The sequence below is a fragment of the Urocitellus parryii genome, chromosome 11 (assembly GCF_045843805.1).
Source record: "Urocitellus parryii isolate mUroPar1 chromosome 11, mUroPar1.hap1, whole genome shotgun sequence".
Lineage (NCBI taxonomy): Eukaryota > Metazoa > Chordata > Mammalia > Rodentia > Sciuridae > Urocitellus > Urocitellus parryii.
The window spans coordinates 9,153,864-9,172,717 of NC_135541.1; positions in this window are offsets into that span (position 1 = coordinate 9,153,864).

The following is an 18,854-nucleotide window of genomic DNA, read 5'->3' on the forward strand; positions in this document are numbered from 1 at the left end:
AATGAGAAAAGCAGGCCAATTCCCATCCCTCTCGAACTATGCACCCCTGCCTTTGCTTTTCCCATTTTTGATGGAAACATGTACGGAGAAATATTTCTTTTTTTCTAAGAGATTTTTAAGTGCTCCTTTAAAGCTGCAGTATAAAGGTAATAATCGAGAATGCAATTTTTCAATTATTGCTTAATTAAAAACAATAACATCATCAACAACAGCCACATGGAACCTACCAAATTTAGTTAATTTTTTTTTTAACAGTACTAGTTTAGGACATCTGGTCTACCACGGATTTCAAATCTGCCCACCACATGCACCCTATATTCAATAGTCTGCCTACCATGAGCCCAGACTAAGAATATGAACAGAGGGGAACCACACAGAACTTCTTCTGTAGCTTCTCCTATTACCATATTCAACAAAGACATAAAAGGGCCTGGCAAAAAAGTAGCTGTTCCAGCAATGCATTTTTAGGACAGTATTATGGAGAGGTTCTGGTGTGTTTCACATGCAATGAGCCCTTTCCTTCAACCGGACAGTAGGGTGGTATAAGCCAATCTAGGAAATCCTCCATGGAGCTTTACAGAATTGAGACATTTTGGATTAATTTTCTCTATGTGCAGTAGGGAGCCGGGGGAAAGAGGTGTCATTTCTCCAAAGGGTGGGAACAGAGGGCTTTTGTTGATGCTATTGTTTTGCTTCTTTTAGGGTATTTTTCCCCAAAAAGTTGTTGAAACTTAGGGAACATTAAAAAATACTAATCATAAAAATAAGAATCTAAAGCAATTATTTCATACTTATATAAATGTCACATGGTGGTTAGTATTTTTAACAACCATATAGCCATTCAGTTGTCATAAAAATATCAGGTTTCAACTCAGTGCTGAGAGTGTCCTATTTATTTGTTTCTGATTTAGAAATGTCCTCTCTTTCGCTAGATTCCAAATAGCTCCGTGAAGGCAAGGATGCTGTGCCTCCTTCTCTTCTAAATTCCCCAGAGCTTCTACAACTTTCTGTCCTGTATTGGGATCACATATAGGAGGAGAGAATGTGTTTATCCACCTCCATGTGCCATCCCATGGGCACCGTCTTTCCCGTAGTTAATGGGAGCCCAGGACTGAATACAGAAATGAATTTTACTGGCGATGGGGCATGTACATTACTGAGGATTGCAAAATCCCCACTCACAAAAGTGCGTACTGGCAAATAAATCACCTATTCAGTTTTTACTGTACTTGGATGAAGAGGAAGTAGGAGCAGGAGGAGGAGGAGGAGAGAAAAGAGAGAGAGAGGGAGAGAGAGAGAGAGAGGAGAGAGAGGAAGGGGAAGGGAGGGAGGGAGGGAGGAAAGAAGACTATGGTCTCCCCTGGACTGTGGAGGTGTTGACCATCCCTGGTCAGAGAAGCAACCGAGAGAGTGGTGCATCAGTTATCTATTGCTATACGACACATTCCCTCCAAACTTAGCTGCTTAAAACAGCAAGAATGTGTTAGCTTCTGAGTGTCAGAGATTCGAGGGAAGCTTCTCTGGGTGCCTCTGGCTCAGGGTCTCTCATGCGGCTGCAATCAAGCTCGGCCAGGGCTGTTGTGGAGGCAGGAAGGCTGGGTCCTCCTGACCTGGGCCTCTCCCAACAGCAGGCCTCTACAGGGGGAGCCTCCCACCAGCAATACTGTCCAAGACAGATGCTTGTGTCTTTTATTATCCAGTCTCGAGGAAGATGGGCCGTGCGGAAGGGAGCTGTGTGGAGTGACAGGAGGTGAGTGTCCCTGGGGCTGTCTTGGAGGCCGAGTTCATGAAATGGGCAGGTTCAGGATTCATTGTTGTTTGCAAAGAGGTTTGAGGGGTCCTATCTTGGAAAAATTATAAAATTCTCTCCTACCAGGATTGGAAATACTCACTTATTGGAGTGGATGACGGCAGTGATCTGCAGGAATAAACCAACCTGGCCTGGCCATTCCACAGAAAGCAGTAGGTGTCCTGCACAACTCCACAGCAAACACTCGTCCTCCCAACCTGCAGGTCAGCGGGAGGTGGTCACATATGACTGTGCTTTAGAAGTGAGCTGGCCACAGAGACGTGATGAGTCACTCGAGCCAGAGGAACTCCGCCGGACCCCTCTCCTCAAGGTCAAGGACCGCCATGTCCCCTTTCTGCCCCTCCAGCGCGGAGGGTTTTGATTGTAATGGCAAATGGTCATTTCCTGTGAACTCTCTGAACAGATTTTGCTGAAAAAGAAAGAGCCCCGTTAGAGCTGAGGTTCAATAAATCGTGGTCGAAGGAACAGGAGGCCGGGAGCCAGAGACCATCTCAACAGACTGGGCTCTCTGACATGGGTTTTGGTCCTGGGTCTCGGTCCCGGCTTCCTGGAGCGGAGGTGAAATGGATGTTGGCGTGATTCCACTTCGTGACTTCAGGCCAGGCCGTGAGTTTGAGATACCTCATGGAAATGCACGAGCCTGGATTTCCGGGGCGTTCCTTTGGACCTCATTGAATTTCACCATTCTTGTTTATTTCAGGCTCTCTGGTGGGCCTGCGGGTGCCCTGAAGGCAGGACTGGGTCCCTCTTGTTTATAGAAGTATTTCCAGAACCTGGTACAGCACAGAGTTCTTAGTGGATCTTCCATAAATATTTGCAGAATATTTGAGGGAACCAGGAAGCAACCCTGGAATGGCATCTGACTTCAAAACGGGCCCGGGTCTTCGCCGGGAGGGCCTTACAGCTGGCTAACTCTGAAAGACCCAAACTTGAAGCAAGGGTGCTATGGCAACCCTTGGTTCCTTTTATCTTCTCAAACTGGGTGGCCCTGTCACTTGCGTCCTGCCTGGCAGCTTGAGGGGTTGGACTCTCCAGGACTTGGCCCCTTTCCTCAGCTTAAATCCAAAGAGAAACAGACAACCCTGGGGGTGACAGCCCCCTTGCCTGCCGGTGGGTCCTTCTCACCCATTTCCCTTTCTCTCAGACCGGCTGCCCAGGCGCTGAGGGTCAGGCAGGTGTGTCTGCACCGTGCGTGTGTGCACGCTGATGCTCGAATGGGCCGGGTGTGAATTGGGCTCAGCTTACAGTATCTGCCCGCCCCCCGCCCCCTACATTGTTCTGCACTGAGCCAAAGCTCTCTGTTTGATTAATGGGAAGCCGATCTCATGGGCAGGGTCGGGGGGAACCCTGACAGCAAACCTCTGCACTCTCTCCCTAATCAGATGAACGAGGGGAGAGAGGATTTAAATTGCAGGATGACACATCGTTTTTATCTCTTACACCAATTCAAATCAATCGGGGTTGGCTGCCTGGATTGCTGTGTCATGGAGGAGGATGCCCAGGCTGGCTCCAGCTCAGCGGGAAAGCGCGATACCATCAATTAACCATGGACAGGAAGGGCCAGTAGCGACTCAGAGGCCACACATAAGTCATGGCAGAACACGGTGGTCCAGGACCCTCAGAGCAAAGCAAGTGTTGGGCCTCCAAGGGCCGACAAGGGTCCTGACCTGCAGCAGCATGGACAGACCTCTGTGGCACCCGTGTGGGGGGTGACTGGGGGGCGTTGGCACCGGGGAAGCGAAGGAGGAAGAAAACACAGGGGCCAGCTGCTGTGACCCATGTGTCCATTTCTGTGAATTCTTTCTTTCTTTCTTTTCTTATCTTTGTTCACATGATCCCATGAAAACCAGAGCCACATGAGTAACTCTCAACAAATGGAGTCAGCGTCACACGGGTGACATTCTGAAAGCAGGAATGGCAAGTCCCTTTCCCCTCACCCTCTGGTTCCAGCCAGTTGGTGGCTGCTGCCTTTGGGCTCCTAAATTTCTGGGTCTGGAAGGTGTGTGGAGGCCGGGGCCCTGGGGCTGGTTGGTTGCATGGTATGTCTCTGCACCTGTGGGGAGAGAGCAGAGGGCACCGGTTACCCACAGGCCTGGCCTGGCCAGGCGCCCAGGGACACACAGCCCTCTCTGCTTTGCTCATCGCCCCGCCCCACAGAGCGACCCCAGACTCTCAGCTCCTCAGAGGCCTCGTCCACTCCCAAGGGCGAGTGTGCTGGATGGCAGCCCCGTGCACAGCCCTGCTACAGCCGGGAGCCGGAGCAGGAAGCTGTTTGCTCCCCGGGGATATTGGCCTCTCCTGCTAGCTCTGCTCAGCCTCCAAAGCACACAGGCACCAGAACCACTTTGAGCCATAAACAAGGCCCCCAGGCCACTTCTGTCCCTCTGTGCCCTGGCCTGGGAAGTCCCCTTCCCTTCTCTGGCCATCTTGTCCCTAATTTCCTTTAATGTCCCATAGATGGCCGGAGAAGGTGATGAGCTCCTTCCTCCTCAGGGCCTTCTCTCTGCAGAAAATCAGAAACAGCTTCATTTGGGAAACAGGCACCCAGGCAGGTGCCCACACAGGTCAGGTGCCCGCTACCAGAAACTCTTGGCACAGCCATGTTTCAGATCTTGGATTTTTTTCATGGCAATATTCGCATATACATAATTTTTGGATTTAGGCTCATTTTAGATTTCAGATATCCAGATCAGGGCTCTCAACCTGGACCTCACTTTTGATAAGGCATCTCACATCGTCAAGGGCGTGACTCAAGGCCATCTGGACCCCACGCTGTGCTCTTCACACCACAACCAGGCAACCTGGTCCGGCCTGTCATTGGCAACCCCTGTGGCTATGGAAACGGTTCCTAGCATCGGTTTTGGTGCCTGGTGGAAGCGCCTGCTGTCCACACAGGGATCTGGGTATCTCGCTGGTATCTGGAATCCGGTGACAGTCTGCCATCTGTGTTTTGCCTGGACATGGCCACCTGTCATCCTTTCTCCCAGGGTTCAAGATTCTCAGTAGGGATAGTCCACTAAGAAAACTTGGGTCTAACTGGAAACAGTTTATCTGTGGCCTTCTTCTGACCTGAGGGAATAGGACGCAGCGAGTGCAGAGAAGGGTGCAGGGTGGGGGCGGGGCACCCGTGGAAGCTACCTACTCCTCCCCCACCCAGAGACGTCCAGAAACATGCATGCTCTGCAGAGAGCCGGGAAAGGGTTAAAATAAAACAAGGAAACGGACTGAAAACATTCCTGGAAGCACCTGCTTGGCTCTGAGACCATCTGCTCTCCCCGGGGAAATGGGAGGATTTGAGCGTTGAATACTATCGCTCACCCAAGGTTTCGCCAAATGCCAAATAGCTGTGCACTTTGACTCACTGCAAGAGGGAAGCAGATGGCATTGGTTTCTCTTGCTTTTTTTTCCCCTAATGTTCCTGGCCACCAGGGCAAGGGACTACTGAGGAGAGACTCTCTATGATTTAGGGGATTTTAGGAAAGTTTCTAGCTTTTCTCTAAACAACCCCGGATACAGGAAACTTTACTGTTCATGGTGTCGATTTTCTTCCTCTTCTGTATTTGCCAAATGCTGGTTCATGTGTGTATTTCAAAGATCGTAAAAGCCAACGTTTGTATCAACCTCACTGATATGAGGCCATCCTGTTAGATATAGACCTTGTCCTAGGACCTCCATATTAACCCTGATCCTAAAGTCCTTTCGTCCCACTCCAACACCCTCCTGTGAATGAGGTTTCCCCGACCAGCCTGGACTTTTCCTCATTTGAATCTCTCTATTAAGATGTGTAGACTTCTGTAAAGTGCTTCTATTAACAGTTCCTGGCATACAGTAGGCCCTCAATAGATGTTAGTGATTATTAGCAACGTGTGCCTTAGAATCAGCAGCCCACGTTCATCCCCTTAATTACGCTCTCCCAAGCTTTTGATACATATTATGACAATTTCCAAATGATGGTCTGCAATTAATTACTATTGCTTCTGAATTCAACCACAAGGTAAAATCCGGGCACCATCCTCAGCCCACAGGGTCTCTCTGTGGCAGGTACAGCAAGCAGCTCTAAGCTTAAAAATAATGAACCCGCCCTGTCCTGTGAGGTGAGGGGTTTAGGCTCTCGGCCTAGCCCCACCCATCATGTCTCTTTGATGAAACCAGCTTCAGGGAACAAGCATGTCATACTCCTTCCCTTTTCTCCTGGACACACACCTAAACTACATTTCCCAGCATCCCTTGCAGTAAAATGGGCCACATGACTTGGTTCTGGCCAATGGCATGTGAGCAGAACTGATGTGCTCACAGGGATGTCCAGGCTCAGACTCCAAAAGCAAAACAATAACAAGCCCTCTGGGACAGCTCTCCGTGGATGACTATGGGAAGGAAGTGCTTCAAGGTGGCATCAGAGACATGAGATGGAAGGAGCCTGGTCCCCCAAACTCCATTTGGAAGGCCCCAAGGAGCTATTTACCCTACACACCCACACTGAACTGTTCCATCAGCAGGAACATTTATTATTGTTAGCCATTATGTTAAGGTACTGAAAGTCTGGGTTTCTTAGTTGTACAGTTAACCTATGCTAGCAAAATAATTCAGGGGGTCTTCAGAGCATCCAGATAGATGAGCACATGATTCAGGGACTGGGAGGGTCTATGCAACCCAGAGAGCACAAGTCATCTCTGCAGAGGAAGGCCAACTGGGAGCAGACTAGCTAAGCAAGTGATCAAGTGAGCCACCCCAACAAGCTGATGAGCTAGGTCATTCGATTATGTTCTTTGCCATAAAATAGGTGGGACAAATAAAGAGACAGAAAATCTCACTGCTCTCAGCGAAACTCCGGTATGGGCCAGAGATTCCACCCCTGCCCCATTGCACAGTGACATGGGCATTCCCAGAGTGATGGGCTGTGGCTCTGCTGATTCTGGAAGCTTCACTCTGAGAGCTTGATGAGGCCCATAGGTGGTATCATTTTACTTTGGCTAAACCTAAGAAGCCTCAGGAGGACCACCTGTCTGGGAAGTCTCTGTCCTAACCAAGCAGTGCGGGACAGGGAAAGGAGCCCTGAATCTGGAGGTGAAGACCTGGGTCTAGGGAGCTTTAAGACAGTAACATGCACAGGGGAACCTAGAGCAAGGCATGTCCCCTCCCTAGACTCCTGTTTCCTCATCTTACACTCGAGGGCACGGAGCCAGATCTGAGGTCACAAAGTGGAGGCAGAGAAGAAAGGGCGGCCAGCAGGTGTGTGTGACTTGGCTTGCGAGGCAGCGTTATGATTTTTCTTAATTACTTCTCAGCAGTTAAAAATTAAGGAATTTCCCCAGCACTGCTAGAGAGAGAGAAGAAAAAAAAAAAAGAAAAGAAAAACTCAAGGGTTTTTGCATTACAAACTCTGATTGCTCTTAAAAAGTCTACCAAGGCTAGATGCCTGCCCCCCCCCCCCAGGGCAAAAGTTGGCCTTGCTCTCCAGACACGACACACTCTCTGGTTTACACAAATCCTCCCTCCCCCAGATCACTCATTCATTTCCATTACCTGCCTGGGTGGCCCTTGCTGGCACTTGGGTTTGAGACCCCAGTGTGAATGGTTTCTAGCAGTCCCTCTGCCTGGTCCAGATGTCACACCACCTTGATACCTAGTGTACTGCTCCATCACTAATTGTGCCCAGCACACAGTGGCTTAAAGCACGACTTTGATTCCGTGCCGTGAGCTGCTATTCTGCTGGTCGATGATCTGGTGCGCAAGGTGTGACAGCTTCGGTGGTCTGAGGCTCAGCAGGTATGACCAGAAGTCTGGACTCTGCTGGATCTATCACCTGGGACATCTGCGTGTGGCTTCCCCAGCGTGGCATGGCATGGAGACAGTGGGACTCACATGATGGCTCAGGACCTCCAAAGTGAGCATTCCTGGGGACCCAGGTAGCAGCCACAAGGCCTCTTTAGACCAAGCCTCAGAAGCCCCAGAAGGTCATTTCTGCCATGTTCTATTGATCATGCAAGTCACTAAGAAGAGCCTAGTCATGGTGTGTGTGTGTGGGGAGGGGGATTACACTCAATGTAAACGATAGAAGAGAATCTATGTCACTTTAATCTATCACAAGTCTATTATTTAAAAGTTCCTTTCTTAAATTAGAAGATACAGATTAGTCCAAGTAAAAAGAATCTTATAATAATCCACTATGCTTCATAAAAATGATGTCTCTGGCTACGAAGCAGAAAGACAGGTGTGTACAGGAGATAGTGCACTCTAAGCTGCACCCACTGCCCTTCTCAGAAGCCCCCTTTGGCCTGCTCTATCACATAGGACACTTGGGGTTACAAAGAATCGAACTTCAAGCTCTTCATGAAAAAATAAAAGAAATTATTGATTCACACCAATGACAGTAAACACAAAAGTAAATATTCAGGACAATGTAAGTGGGTTTTGGGGTTGGCATTTTCTTCTCCTATCTGGTTTAAAAGAAAACTACATGAAGCAATAATGATAAAACCGTCAGTTGCTTACAGTAAGTAAAAATTTAATTTGTATTACAATAATTGCACAGAGGAAGAAGAAGGGAATGGTGCTTTATCTGATGCAGAGTTTCTAAATACTATTAAAGTTAACCTTAATTTGAAATAGGTTATCTTAAGTTGAGATGTTAATTGCAATCTCCATGACAACCACTAAGAAAATTACACTGTAAAAGAAACAAGAAGGAAGGAAAATGGTAAACAGGAAAGTCTGTTTAACAAAAAAAGATGTCTGTAATGAGGAAATTAAGAATGTAAAAAGACATGAGATATACTGAAAATAAATAGCAAAATGGCAGACATAAATCCTGCATTATCAATAATTATACTAAATGTAACTGGATTAAACACTCTATTAAAAAGGTAGAGGGATTAGCAATATGGAGTTTTTTAAAAAAAAAAAAACATTGCCAAACTGAATACAGCATACAAGCAACCTACCTCAGATTCAAAGATGTAAATAGATTGGCAATAAAAAGGTGGAAAGAGAAATACTTGATTCATGGTAAAAAAAAATAGATTTTACATTAACCTCCTATGGATCTAGGAGTTCAAATAATATTGTTAGGACTTCTCACCCACCTAAGCTTCCTTCTGTGTCAACTCCCCTCTCAGGGGACTCTACCTCTCCTGATGGCACTCAGAAGCTCTAGGCTTAACAACTTCAATGCAAAATAACGTGTTTTTTTTTTCATCTCCTTTGCCAGAAAACTTCTAGTTTGAGTCTCCTTGGATAGCTTTGAGCCAGTTTCCAAAACCAGGCATGAATCATATGCCCTGACCTAGATTCAAAGGCAGTTTGTTCCCCTTCTCCTGAACAAAATAGCCAGAGAGTAGGAGGAGAGCTTCGACCTGAAGGCCAGGGATTAGACCCAGGACACAACAAACAGCAGGTCTCTCCACACAAGCATCAAGGTGGGCTGGCGGGATGTTCTCTGACTGTGGGATAAAGCAAAGCTAAATCAAAGATGGAGTCAAGCATATGTTTTTAACTTTGTGTTTTAATTGTCCAAGAGTTTCTGTGCTAATTTTGCAAATCTCCTTAGCTCCCTGATACAAGGAACATAGTTAAGTTCTAAGGGATTTGGAAAAGGGAAAGTGGAATTTCACATCATGAAGCACCTGCTGCACACCCGGCCCCTTTTCCTAACCAGTCGTACCAAGCCGTGAAACCCTACGAACCAGATGGAACTGGATAGAAGCACGGGATGGGCAGCCATTTGGCCAGTGTGCCTGTGTGGCACGTGGTAGTCTGCATTTCCACCCAAGTCGCCACAGTCCCAGAGCCCAGGGTGTTTGTCCCTGCCAGAGACTACACTACCTCCGTCACCTTGTGCAAGATGCCACAGCCACAAGTCTTCCTACAGCTGCGTGACCTCCTAGGTGCCCAGGTCTAAGCGAGACCTGGGAAGAAGCCAAAACCCTGCCCAGGCTGGAATTCGGCTTCATTGACAGATCTGGGTTTGAACATGAGGATTAAAGCTAAATCAGAGAGATTGAAGACTGAGCCCTAGCAAAACGCAAAGTCAGAGTTTCTTGGATTTCACTGCCCTGGGAATATATTTCGCCCTCAGAGTCTGATTGTCGGTGGTTCACATAACTTGCATGCCCGGGCGTCTCTGTGGGTAGACATGGTTATCTGTCTGGGAATTGGCCTCCTCGGGGTGATGGCTCATGATTCTGGCTTTTATTTGCCTCTCAGTTCCAGCTCACCCCACACCAAATCCTGTCTCTGCCTTCCTCTTGGTATCAGGGATGAATTCATGATGAAAACCGGTGACGGTCACAGTTCACCTTCTCTCTGGGCTTCTCTGGGGCAGAGGCTGGTCACCACCCTTGAATCAGAGAGCCCCCTCATCCGCACCTCTCTCTGAACATGCTCCTCTCATTGTTGATGGACAAGGCAGAAATTCCTACCTGTCGTGTGTCCCACTACACACGACTTCTCAGAAACTCAGCCATCAAAAAGCAGAGTGATGCGATCAGATTGGGCAGGGGGGTGTCAGACAGAACCAAAGAAAATAATCTACCTCGTTCATCACGGAATTATCAAGCATTCCAATAAATCTTTCCTATCAAAACGATTTAGCCAGGCATCAGAGGATGCCTTAGGCCGAGTATAAACGTAGCCCTTTTATTTATGAGAAACAAAAAGCCAGTCCCTACCCACAGCTAGTGAAAACTAAAAATTAGGAACTTGGTTTTGTGGGAAACATGCCACCTCTGCCACTTGTTTTTATTCCAACCCCCCTCCACCACCTTTTTTTTTTTTTGTAAAAAATGAAAGGTTATTTTGCTAGCAGAAAACTGTTATTGTTGCTGAATTTGCTAAGAAAATTGGGCAATTTATCAGTGAAGATGGCAACAGCAAATACGCAGGGTTGCCAGAGGCCTTATTTTGCCATCCTCAGCAGCATTTAACAAGTTACCAAAAAAAATTCCAGGTTCCAGGATGGTAATAATGAAATGGGGTCTCATGGACAGGGAGGTCAGTTCTGGATGGGTTTCCCCGGAGCGTGTCCTCATGGACACCAGAAAAGCGGTCACGCTGTCAGATTCTTATTCGCTTTAGCGATGGGTTGCTGGATCAGATCTCTGAACCTTACGCCACAAATCTCCCTGGAAGAGTTGGGACGAAGGGCCAGGATTAAGTGACTATTTTCTCTGCTCTTGCCGGGGTAGCTCTTCCTTATCGGCATTCCATGTTCGTTTTTTGCTCTGAATAATGTCTCGTTTCGTAAAACACCAAAAAAGCAGTGTCGTGATCGGGAGCAGAATGGATGGTGTGGCATGGGTGGGGCGAACGCCATTCAGGGGAATAGGGGAGTCTGGGCAGTGATCGTGGTGAACAGCAAAGCTGTTGTCATCGACCATTTTATAGGAACATGTTCTTTTTAAGGCCTCCTGCTTACACATTTCATAAACAATGTGTTTGAGAAATGCCCAGCAAAGGTTCGACGGATAGAATAAGAATGAGTGCCGAGCGGAGACAGAGAGCCCAACTCCAAAGTGCTGTTAGGAAAGGCAGGAGATACACAGAACACGATGTCCCCGCGTGGATGAAACACCCATCAGCCTCCTCAGAAGAGGCGTTGCCATGGCGACCTGGGTAAACACTCGGTTGGCTCTTGAGGACCACAGAAAGTTGTTGGGAGAAGGCAGTGGAAGGTGTGGCCATGGAACGGAGCCAGGCTGTCAGGAATGGTGCCACGCCCACCACTGGACAATCTACACCTGTCTATTCAGATGGAAAGTTTTCTCTGGAGAAGCTGTTGAACTGAACAGGGGGCGGGGTTTATTTAGGTGGGAAAGCCATATTGGCCAGAGGGACGTCCTTCACTGAGAAAGAAGAAAAAAGGGAGGTTTTTCCTTGTGAGAAGACGACTCAGATGAACACCTGCCCTCTGGACCACTTTACTTTGCCAGCCAAGGAAGGTCGAGGTGAATGGGGAGTGCAGGAGGACGGTGTTCAGGAGTGCTCTTGTGTGCACCAGGATTCTGGGCTCTGTAGTCAGTGTTCAAAATGGCGCCCAATGGCCCCTGACTGCGACTTGAGTCCTGATGGAGTCCCGTTCCACGCTGAATAAAGAGGATCTGTGCAGCCAATAAAATGTTGAATACATGATAGAGTCTAGGCCCAGAAGCTGTGGGCCCGGCTCTGGGGAAGCAGCTGCCCTCTATAGAGTCCCATGTGGTGAGCTGCCTGCCAACATCCACAGGAGGGCACCATCATGGAAGTGGATCCTCCAAATCCCGTCTGTCCTTTAAGTGATTCCAGCCCACTTCATGACTGGAACCTCACAAGAGTTCTGAGGGAGAACTACTCCCAAATTCCTGACCCACAGAAACGGTGAGATGACAAAAGTTCCTTTTCAGTCCACTAAATTGTAGAATAGCTTGTTAGGCAGCAGAAGCTGACTAATACAGCTGACTGTGATTCTTGTTTGGGGATTTGCTTCCATCATTTTAAAATATTTCAATCCTTTACACGAAAAGGTAAAAGAACAAGTAACAAATTCAGATACAAAAGGGATAAAAGTGCACATTCTTGCATACTTTTTTATGCATTAAAACAGTATCATTGTGTGCCGTTCCACCTGAGGTCTAAAGCTAGGCCACCCACAAGGTCATCTTATAGGACCTTTTCTCTCAGTGACACGGAAGAACCACAGAACCCTAAGCGGACACGTCTATCTGATGTCCCAGAAGGCAGTCTAGGTATCCAGGTCATTATGTACCCAGGTACACGCTGGGGAATCTCTGGGCATGGGGACCACCAGCTGTGGCCCTCAGTTCATTTCTCTTCAGCCACACTGAGAAAACTCTCAGTCCTCGCTCCCCTTGAACTGCACTTTGGAGTTAATCCTAAAATAGAACTAGAAGGACACTGGGAGTATCCTGTTTGCCCACAAAGTTTCAGAAAAGCAGTAACAATTCTGTCCCTGGCTCTGGTGCTGCCTAACTTAAGTCTAAAGACCCATTAGAAATGCGGCAGGGTCATGGAACCTCAGAATCCAAGTCCAAAATACCTTTGACCCAGTAATTTATAACAACAGAAATGTACTGCTCATAGTCTGGAGGCTGGGAAGGCCAAGACCAAGGTGGCAGCAGATCCAGTATCTGGGGAGCCCTCGCCCTGTGTGCTTCATAGATGCCGCCATCTTGCTATGTCCTCGTGCGGTGGAAGGGGTGAGTAAAGTCCTTTGAGCCTCATTTTCAGAAGGACACGAATTCCATTCCTAAGGACTTTTCCTTATCATTTAATCACTTCTCTAAAGATTCCTCCTCTTACTGATTCCACACCAAGGGAATAGGTTTCAACATGTGAATTTTGAGGATACACAAACACTCCCACATGGGCAGCCAGTATGAGTCAGTGATGCCGCACTAACAAACAAGCCCAAAGCTCATTGCTTCAACCACCAGAGGTTTCGCTCTTATTAGCACTCCATGTTCAGTGCAGGGGAGGAGTCTCAGCTCACCGTCACCCCCTGGGGCCCGGGCTCATGGAGGCTCCATCACCTAATAATCTTACCAGGTCGACATGATGCTTCAGCCCAGGAGGGGCACAGGGCGTTGCTCTTTACCTTTCATAGTCACATGGGCACACCGTGTTCTAGGGGGAGAGGAAGTGAGATTCTGCACTTATCTGCAAGGGGAAGAGAACTGAATATTGATGAGCAGCAGTAACGTCCACAAAGAACCTTCTTTTTCTTTGTCTTCACAGTGTACTGGGAGAAGTAAGAAAATAGAAATTCAGGCATCACACTTTGACTCTCTCTAAGACCTTTCTCGATGAAGTAGGGCATACAGTGAGGTGGATCCCAAACGTCTTTTCTCATTCTTGATGAACTAGCCCTTGTTTACTAAGAGCCTGTGTATGCTCAAGGTGCTGTGCCGGGCGTCATGGAAGGGGACAGAGTCCATTAGGTACTGTCCCTCCCTTAAGGGAAGATGTGGGCTCTTAGTTTCAAGACAATTATGAAAGTCAATTGCCTGGAATAATCACCACTTAATATGTTCCAAAGACAAATACACTTCGAGTTCCCTGGTGTCTTTTTTTCCTCAAGTAGATGGGAAGAGAGTGGTAAGTCCACTGACCGCCCGTTCAGATTTCTCCTCTGAGTTCTCCTCCATGATCATCAGGACTCAGCAACGCAGCCCAGGATTTGGGATATGTCCTCCCTTGATTAGGTTTGGCGTGACACCTTAGAACAGGGCTTCTGCATAAAATACAGAATGTCCAGTTAAACAAGAAGTTCAGAATAACAACAAATTCTAGTCTAAGTATGACCCACTTGGGTCATAATGCTAAAAAATTACTTCTTGCTTATCTGAAACTCTAATTCAACCAGGCATCCCATACTTAATATCTGCTGACTCTTATCTTTAAACCCTTCCTCATAGAAGTGCCGCAGTCTGGCTGCAGCAAAATAACGGGGGGGGGGGGGGGGGGGTGACGAACAACCTGTGTAAATTGATACAGCAGGAGTGGGAGCTGTTTATTGTAGGACAGGAGGGGTATATATACATTCCACACAGCTTATCTTAATTAGCATAAACTAGATACAGCAGTCAACCAATAAGGAATCTCCACACTTAATGGCTCGCTGGCGCCACCTCACAAACCACTCCCTCTGGAAAAATGCCAGGTGCCATCCTGACTTGTTTACAGACCCTAACATAGAAGTCTCTAAGCTCACTCGGCACCATGGCCCTTGCCACCATCACACCATTATTTCACACCAGCTGCACTCGACTCATTTCTGTTACTTTAACTCCCCCAGTCTGCATCTGCCTCAGGGCCTTTGCATGGGATGGGTCTCTGCATGGAGCACTCTGATTCTTTGAGAGTTGAGTCTTCCTCTTCTTTCTCCTTCTCAGCTCAGATGCCAGCTCCTCAGAGAGCTTTTCTCTGATCGGGGCTCTAAAGTCCCACCCTCTTGCTCTGTCCTCACGGCTCTCTGTCTCATGGCTGTTCACCACAGCTGCTGTCCCTCTCTGCCATGCGCCTAGTTCTGTGGCGCATCCTCCTGCACTGCTGTGTAAGCTCCCCGAGGGCAAGGGTGGGCTGTTCCATATCCCAGCACTGACAGAGGGTTGGAACGAGGAAGATGAGGACATGATAAGCATTTATGAATTGAGCTATGCTTCACTTGGCCCAAGGCTCCACTGTCCAGTCCTTGTGTCCATCTGGGGAGTCATGGAAAGGGATATTGGATGGCCACATGTATCTACGATAGGGTTAAATATAGGAGGGAAAATCCACACAAGTGGAACAATGGACGGAGGACCCGGGGAGGTGCCGAGCTGGTGGACTGTGCTTTCATGGAGAAGATCAGGAACACACTCTGGTGATGTGAGCTGAGTTCTACGGAACTGGAAAGAAGGGGCCACCCAAGGGAAGAACATTCGGGGCCCAGGAGCACCCCGAAAGTAGGCAAGAGCATCCTTGGCTCCTTTGAGGAATAAACAGTTGGCCAATGTGGCTGGAGTGACCCACGCCAGAGCGTGACCTGGGAGAGAGCGGTCAGAGGTTTACTTTGAATGCAGCCGGAATTCAGTGAGGACTTCAATCACGGCAGCCGCGTGCCCCTTGAGAAGACCCTCAGGCAGCGAGGATGAAAATGGACGGTAGAAAGCAAGACTTAGAGGTAATCCAAGTAGGGAGCCATGGTGGCCGCCCAGACCAGGAGGGTGGTGGGTTGATCCAGGTTTCAGCATTGGCCACGGAGAGAGAAGGGGTCAGGGTTAGGATATAATTATGAGGCATCACCAATAAAAATTGCTTAATTAACGAAGAAGGAAAGGATGTAGGAATAGATGAGTAGATTCATCAGCAGATAGAGAGTGGACGGACAGATGGACGGATGGATGGATGGATGGATGGATGGATGGATGGATATAGATTGCAAATGGTGGATGTTTAATGAGGGGGTGGATTTTGGAGGACATAGATGGATATTGAATGGATGGTGGCTGGATGGAAGGGTGGATGGATAGTGGATGGACAGACAGGAGATCAAGAGTGGATGATGTACGAAAGAAGAGGTAGGACGTGATTATTCACAGCCTGGACTCTGGACTCAGACCTGTCCCTTTCTGAACTTTAAAGCTGACACCCTTATGAACAGAAAACTTGCAGCCATAGGAGACTTTCAGAGGCCACTGTGTCCACCTGAAGAGTGGACTACACCGTCGGCCTGTGAGGTGACAATCAAAGGGATGATGTGACCAATGCGTCACACCAGCGCCCAGTGCACAGTGGTCACCGTTGCCATCTCTGGCATCTTGCATATCAGCGTGTTACCACACCAAACCCTGGAAAAACAAGAACAGTCACATCCAGGGTTTGAAGTTTTCCATTAGCGAAAGGAAGAGGTGAGGCAGGAGAAGGGCCATAAACTGTTCCGTGCCTCAATTTATTTCATTCATAATTCTGAATTCCCTTTGATGGTTTTTAATAGAGGGAGGGCTCTGGTGAGTTTGTGTGAATAATTAAACCTTCCTGGGTTTGAACATAAGCTGGAAGAAGCTCATTTCTCTGTCAATGATGTGCACCAAAGGAAAGCCCGGTGGACATGCTTTTAAAACTAAATCATTTTGTGGGAAAGTTTTTTTTTAATTCCTATCTTCTCAGTCTGAGACACGGAGGCTTTGCTAGGTTCCTCTGTGCCCTGCCCTACCTTTGCATGACTTTGATCATTGTGGTGGAAGGAGAAAGCAGAGAAGGAGGCCCAGGACCTTGGAGATGATGCTGCCACCGAGGAGCCCACCAGGCTCGCAGCACGACTCCCCCGAGGGTCAGAAAGGCAGCTGAGGTCCTCACAGATGCCAGGACACGTGGAGCAGAGATTCCCACTCAGACCTCTGGCTCCGCCGTGGAGGCTCTTCAAGCGCTCCTCGACTTCTCTTTGATTGGCTGCTTGGCCCGGATCGGTTCCTCAGCATTATTTACCGTGTTTATTCACTCTCCTCCCTCCTCCTCGTTGGCTGACAGCTATTGATTTCAGTGCACGATTGTGCCCTTGGCCTCAAGTAGTTTTGCAATTGCTTCCCCAATTTTCGAGTGAACTTTATCATCTCTTTGCTTGGTGAAGCTCGTCTTTGTTCTTTGGGCAATAATGGATGATTCGGTAAATGGCATGTCATGGCGCAGGAGAGATGGGAGGGCGACCTTTATTAGATTACATCTGTTTTCTCCACCCCGTGCTCCGTGGCACTGTGGAATTACTATCAGAAGGCGGCAATAGGGAATGAGCTGTCGGTAGCCAAGAGCTTCCCAAAATTGTATTAGTAATTGCTTTTTTGATATAGTAATAATTACTGATAATGATTTCCTATAAATTGCAGCAGTTAATATATCATGGCACATATTACATATTCAGTTTGCTTAAAAGCTCCTTCGGCTACGGCTTGACTCCTGGAGGCCGCCGTCCCCACCCGACTTCCAAACCTCATTCCTAATTGGAACCCTGTCACCCTCCACGTGGAGGAGTTGGGGACAGAAGATGATCTCAATGGCAGTGGGGCTCCAGGTGCTTTGCCACGCCCTGTGGGATCTGGGTGCTGCCTGTTTCCTTACTCTCTCCCATGTCCCCTCCTCGGTGGCCACGGTGGCATTCTTTAAATTCCCCACAATTCCAGGCTGGCTCCCACCTCAGGGCCTTTGCATCTCTTTTCCCCTCTGCCTGGAATGTTGTGGCTGGCGTCTCCTTTTCATTTATTCATGTCTCAGTGACAATGTCATCAAACCTGCAAATGCCTGAGATATGTCCCCCTGCCCAGGTTCTGTCTCTCAAGTGTGTTTTTCATCAGGGCAAAGCCTGTGTCTCGGTTCTGCTCTGCCCTCCATTGGAATCACCCCGATTCCCTTGGGCCTGCCGGCCACTTGACTCACACAGCCTCCGCCATGGTCTGCTGAGCCCACTGCGGCCCACCTGGCCCTACCTGATGCAGCAGACCGACTCTGGTCACATGTCCAGAGTTCCTGCCACTTCCCAGGGGAAAGAAGTGGCATGGTCCAGGAGATGGGACCCGGCTCCCTGAACACCCACAGAGGTGGCCGTCCATCTGAAGTCCTGCACACCCAAAGGAGCTGACTCTCCGAGGCACGACTGACCAGTGGGAATCGGCACGTAAATCACCTCTCCTCCCTGGCTCTCGGGAAGCACCTTGAGGAATCTTTTCTTCTTGCATGACACCCACAGGAGTCTGTCCGTCCTGCAGACCACCTGCTGAGCAACTAGCCCTGACTCCCCTCAGCTCGTCCCTCAGGGGAAACAGCCCAGTCACACATCACTCACAGTCATGCTCACCTGCCCTCCCTCCCCTCCGCCTCGCAGCCCTGGGCTCTTGCACCGCCCAAGTGAGACATAAGAACGATGATCTCTGCCTCAAGCTGGTTACCGGAGAATGCAGGAAAAGACAATCTGTGGGACTGAGAACGTTTACTGGTACATACAAAACATTCAATCAATAAATGGGGGATAAATGGATGGATAGAGAGGAGGAGGATGGAAGGAAGGATTAGATAAAAGGATGGATGGTGTATGAGTGGATGGGTGGATGAATGGGGGGATGGAGGGATGAATGAATAGATGGATGAATGGTCGGGTGGATGGAGGGATGGATGGGTGTGTGGGTGGATGGATGGATGGATGGATGGATGGATGGATGGATGGGTAGATGGATGGATGCATAGATGGGTGGGTGGGTGGATGGATGGATGCATAGATGGGTGGGTGGGTGGATGGATGGATGAATTGGTGGATAGATGGGTGGATGGAAGGATGAATAGATGGGTGGATAGATGGATAGATGGATGGATAGGCGGATGGCAGTCTGAGGCACTCAAGGATCAACTAGACAAATCAAAAATCAAAAAGGTCATGATTTATATCTCCCTCCATAGTACAATCTCTCTCTACAGATGTCTCAAAGTCAACATGCCCAAAACTAAGGTGACCATTCTTTCCCTTACACCTGTCCTTCCTCCTTCCTCTTCCTTTCCAGGCTGTAAATCCTCACTCACCGTCTTCATC